Below are 6,000 nucleotides of genomic sequence, written 5' to 3' on the forward strand. Positions count from 1 at the left end.
AATTCATTTCAAGGGGGGAAAATCATTTAAACATTTATTTCTAAGAATCTGGTTGAAAGAATACAAGAAACAAAACCCAGGAAACCCTGCTAAGCACATGCAGCTACACTGGGTATTGAAGGAAGGAGAGGGGATAAGTGAGCAGGTAGATGAGCAGCCATAAAGGACAAGCTAACAGGTGAGCTTGGGGAAAAAAAAAAAAAGAATGGGGACCACCTATGCACCAGAAACAGGTGTGTGAGCCTATCTGAATTTCCATAGCTGGTTCCAGACCAAGGATTAATTACCAAAACCATCTCCATCTTTAAAATACTGCTTGAAAAAGCAAAGCGCAGGAAATACTGATATTTGGCATGTAGGACTCACTGTGAACTCACAGAACAAAGGATCGCGATGGGGCCCAACGCATTCAGGGCGCAAGGAAAACCTGGCAGAGCCTGGGTCATAAACACTGGTGAGCTCACGGACTAACGCTGCCATGGACAAGGCGCCAGAGAGATAAGCTAGTGGTAAGGGGACTAGGAATCAATGCAAAAACACATCTAGCTTCAAAGTGGAGAAAAACAGATGAACTCTCCAGTCCTAGTTTGTTAGGCTACGCCCAGCTCCTGTACAAACAAACAGCAGAACCTCCTACTTCTCCTTACAAAGCCAACAGAGTGCTGAGATCATGCACTTGGTTACAAGAGCACTAATATGAGAGAAGGAACTTAGAAAAAAGTCAAGTATTCTCTGCAGTGGTTTCCAGCCCTTGGAAAAAATAAAATGAGAGTAACTAATTTTTTTAAATTTAAAAAATAAATCTAAAAAAAATAAAATGAGAGAACTGAACTAAACTTCTAATAGCAGTAGCATAAAGCCATTGGGACACAAGGATGAGGGACAAGATAGCAAGAGCTAGGATTTGTCCAGCCACAAGGACAGCATGTGGCTTCTTCAAATGTCCCTGAGATTTAAAATTATTTTTTTTGCTCCTTCTCTTTTCTGTTCCAGGTTGTAAGATTAAAAAACTGGCTTCAACTCAGTGATTGGCCTATCTCCAAATGCTCACTAGATTACTAGAATATGTACACAGAACCACTTTAGTGTAGTCACTCAGTCGTGTCCAACTCTTTGTGACCCCATGGAGTGCAACACACAGGCCTCCCTGTCCATCACCAACTCCCAGAGCTCGCTCAAACTCATGTCCATCGAGTCAGTGATGCCATCCAACCATCTCATCCTCTGTCGTCCCCTTCTCCATCTGCCTTCAATCTTTCCCAGCATCAGGGTCTTTTCCAATAAGTCAGTTCTTTCATCTAAACCCAAATCTCCTTTTGGATACAAGAGACGACAGGAACTGAAAACTGTCCTGTGTTCTCCCGAGTCTATGCTTTAAATCACCTTCATGATGCACTAATCTCAGCCCACCCCCAACCCTGCACTGTATTAACACCAACACAAATACACGGCGGACTTAATGAGACAAAATAAAATTTACAATGACAGGGAGGTCATTGCCACTATTCACTTTAAATTGTCAAGTCTTATCAGGACGCAAATATCAAAAGGTTTCAGGCTCACATAATAATATGACTACTTCAGATGAGCTTTCAAAGAGGCAAAATGTTGTGAAAACTCCTTTCCAATAATCTCCTCAGTTAACAGAGGCATTTTATTTATTTCATCAATACTCATTGAGCATTTATTGTGTGTAGGTCCGCAGTGAGAAAATGTTCTAGTTCCAGTCTGCTGATGAACACTTTACACATATGACCTTGAGCCATCACCTAAACCTCCAGGAAGTCTCATTCTAACCTGGACACTGGGGCTGACACCTTCCTTGTCCCACACGGCGCTGAGCAATGAGGGGGACGCATGTGCCAGTATTATGAACATGAGAGGGGCCACGGAGACGGGACAACCACGACCCCAGGCTGTGTGTCAGTAAGAGATGAATAAGATAAGGGGCGTGCCGAAAGATTTGGTAATTCAAACCACACATGCTTTAAAATATGAAGCCAGCCAGAGGATCCAAGTCTGTGATCAGTGTCATGGTGGTGGTTTAGTCGATAAGTCATGTCCAACTCTTTTGTGACCCCATGGACTGTAGCCCACCAGGCTCTTCTGTCCATGGGATTTCCCAGGCAGAAATACTGCAGTGGGTTGTCATTTCTTTCTCCAGGGGACCTTCCCCACCCAGGGATCAAACCCGTGTCTCCTGTGTCTCCTGCATTGGCAGGCAGATTCTTTACTGATGGAGCTACCAGGGAAGACTGACCAATGTCATAAATGATGTATAAAACATACAGAATGGTCAAAAAAAGATGCTATGGGAGAGGAAGGATCTCATCTGAACCCCAAGAGCAGTCAGAATTCATTGGACATAAATGGGAGAAGCAAGGAGTCCATGAGGAGGAGCTGAATGGCCTTTGGACTCTCGGGCTGAGGTTCACGTGTGTGCGCAGGGGCCCCTCAGGAGTGCACACTGAGTGAGAGGAGTGAGAACACGGACACGAGCTGGGCAGGTCCTCACCATTTATCAAGCACTGGGCCTGCTGTGCGCCAACACTGCGGGTTCCCGGACACACGCTTCCCTGGCAGCTCAGATGGCAAAGAGTCTGCCTGCTGTGCAGGAGGCCCAGGTCCGACCCCTGCGTCTGGAAAATGTCCTGCAGAAGGGCATGGCAACCTCCTCCAGTCTTCCTGCCTGGAGAATCCCATGGACAGAGGAGCCTGGTGGGCTACAGTCCATGGGATGGCAAAGACTTGGACACAGCTGACCGACTAACCCCTTTTCACTACAGAGACTAAGGCTGTATAAATGAGAGTAGTGCTCCTCTAGTTACCTAGGAGGAAGGGCCTATTTTCCAAACCTCTGATCACTCACAAAAGGACAGGCACACACTAGGACACAGCGCACCACACATGCGGCTCGCCACGTCCAGTTCGCCAACACCCAACCTAATCTGCTCCCTTTACGAGGTGCGTCTGCTTACGTGGGTCTACATGAATATTGTGGCAATGGTGAATGTTTCCAAGATATTAAGTATCAATTACTATATGTATCTCTTTGTTTAAAACAAGTTGCAAACAGTTGGTTTGCTAGCACATGCTGGAGGACCGCACTCTGGACAGAACCAGACTTAGAGCCCCATCCTCAAGGGATGCACAGGCTAGGGGCCTGAAACCAGAAATGAGAGCCTAAGTATCTTGAGTTAGAGAACTAAGGTTCTGAGTGAGCCTATGAGAGGCTGTACAATGGTAGCAGACAGCGCAGAGAGGAGGCAAGAGCAGCAGTGAGAAGAAAAAGTAAGGGCCAGAGAGTGAGACTGGTGCCCAAGACGAACTGACAGCATCTGGGAGGCACACTAGAAAACACAGTCACAAATCTTGTGTCTGGATAACCAGTGGAGCTGGAGAACTCAGCAGGGGCCACAGGACTGGAAAAGGTCACTTTTCATTCCAATCCCAAAGAAAGGCAATGCCAAAGAATGTTCCCACTACCGCACAACTGCACTCATCTCAGACACTAGCAAAATAGTGTCTTGAAATTCTCCAAGCCAGGCTTCAACAATGAGTGGAGAATTCCCAGATGTTCAAGCTGGATTTAGAAAAGGCAGAGGAACCAGAGATCAAATTGAAAACATCTGCTGGATTATAGAAAAAGCAAGAGAGTTCCAGAAAAACATCTACTTCTGCTTCATTGACTATGCTAAAGACTTTGACTCTGTGGATCACAACAAACTGGAAAATTCTGAAAGAGATGGGAATACCAGACCACCTTACCTGCCTCTCGAGAAATCTGTATTGCAGGTCAGGAAGCAACAGTTAGAACTGGACATAGAACAACAGACTGGTTCCAAATTGGGAAGGGAGTACCTCAAGGCTGTATATTGTCACCTTGCTTATTTAACTTATATGCAAAGTACATCATGTGAAATGCCAGGCTGGATGAAGTGAAAGCTGGAATCAAGATTGCTGGGAGAAATATCAGTAACTTCAGATATGTAGACGACACCACCCTTATGGCAGAAAGTGAAGAAGAATTAAAGAGTCTCTTAATGAAAGTGAAAGTTCAGTTCAGTTGCTCAGTTGTGTCCAACTCTTTGCGACCCCGTGGACTGCAGCACACTAGGCCTCCCTGTCCATCACCAACTCCCAGAATTTACCCAAACTCATGTCCATTGAGTCGGTGATGCCATCCAACTGTCTCATCCTCTGTTGTCCCCTTCTCCTCCTGCCTTCAATCTTTCCCAATATCAGGGTCTTTTCAAATGAGTCAGCTCTTCACATCAGGTGGTCAAAGTATTGGAGTTTCTGCTTCAACATCAGTCCTTCCAGTGAACACCCAGGACTGATCTCCTTTAGGATGGACTGGTTGGATCTCCTTGCAGTTCAAGGGACTCTCAAGAGTCTTCTCCAACTGCTGCTAAGTCACTTCAGTCGTGTCCAACTCTGTGTGACCCCACAGATGGCAGTTCACCAGGCTCCCCCATCCCTGGGATTCTCCAGGCAAGAACACTGGAGTAGGTTGCCATTTCCTTCTCCAATGCACGAAAGTGAAAAATGAAAGTGAAGTCGCTCAGCCGTGTCTGACCCTCAGCGACCCCATGGACTGCAGCCTTCCATGCTCCTCCGTCCATGGGATTTTCCAGGCAAGAGTACTGGAGTGGGGTGCCATTGCCTTCTCCATCTTCTCCAACACCACAGTTCAAAAGCATCAGTTCTTCGGTGCTCAGCTTTGTTTATAGTCCAACTCTCACATCCATACATGGCTATTGGAAAAACCATAGCCTTGACCAGATGGACCTTTGTGGACAAAGCAGTGAAAGTGAAAGAGGAGGGTGAAGAAGCTGGCTTAAAACTCAACATTGAAAAAATGAAGATCATGGCATCCAGTCCCACTATTTCAAGGGATACAGATGGGGAAACAATGGAAACAGTGAGAGACTTTACTTTCTTGGGCTCTAAAATCACTGTAGGTGGTGACCGCGGCCATGAAATTAAAAGATGTTTGCTCCTTGGAAGAAAAACTATGACAAAACTAGACAGCATATTAAAAAGCAGATATTACTTTGCTGACAAACATTTGTCTAGTCAAAGCTATGGCTTTTCCAGTAGTCATGTATGGATGTGAGCGCTGGATAAAGAAAGCTGAGCGCCAAAGAATTGATAATTTTGAACTGTGGTGTTGGAGAATTTTCTTGAGCGTCTCTTAGACTACAAGATCAGACCAGTCAATCCTAAAGGAAATCAGTCCTATAGGACTGATACTAAAGCTGAAACTCCAATACTTTGGCCACCTGATTCGAAGAGCTGACTCATTAGAAAAGATCCTGATGCTCGGAAAGATTGAGGGCAGGAGGAGAAGGGGACAACAGAGGATGAGATGGTTGGATGGCATCACTGACTCGATAGACATGAGTTTGAGTAAGCTCCGGGAGTTGGTGATGGACAGGGAAGCCTGGTGTGCTGCAGTCCATGGAGTTGCACAGAGTCGGACACGACTGAGTGACTGAACTGAACCAATGAAGTGGTGCTATCGGCAAAAATAGGGATCCATGGGAAAGAACTTGCTGAATAAAGAGAGAAAGTAGTCATTTATAGTGATGTGGATGAACCTAGACTTTGTCATACAGAGTGAAGTCAGAAAAACAAACACTGTATATTAACTTATATATATGGAATCTAGGAAAATGGTACTAATGAATCTATCTGCAGGGCAGGAACAGAGACACAGATGTATAAACAGACTTGCGGACACAGAGACGGGAAGTAGAAGGTGGGATAAACTAAGAGCAGCACTGACATGGGCACTGCCACGTGTAAAATGCGCAGCTAGTAACCGCCGCACGCAGCTGGGAGACTGCTGCGCGCAGCTAGTAACCACCGTGTGCCGCTGGGAGACTGCTGTACGCAGCTAGTAACCGCCGCGCGCAGCTGGGAGACTGCTGATAGCCCAGGGAGCTCTGCGCAGTGCTCTGTGATGGCCTGGGGGTAGGGTGGGGCAAGGGGAGG

At 46.1% G+C, this 6,000-nt stretch overlaps 1 protein-coding gene across 1 annotated transcript in view; it reads right to left on the reverse strand.

Annotated features, from left to right (window-relative positions):
* The window catches only part of PHLPP1 (PH domain and leucine rich repeat protein phosphatase 1), a 201,537-nt gene that overhangs the window by 59,328 nt on the left and 136,209 nt on the right, over positions 1-6,000 (reverse strand). The gene's annotated exons all lie outside the window — the stretch shown is intronic.

The sequence above is a fragment of the Bison bison genome, unplaced genomic scaffold, assembly GCF_000754665.1.
Source record: "Bison bison bison isolate TAMUID 2011002044 unplaced genomic scaffold, Bison_UMD1.0 scf7180017864349, whole genome shotgun sequence".
NCBI lineage: Eukaryota > Metazoa > Chordata > Mammalia > Artiodactyla > Bovidae > Bison > Bison bison.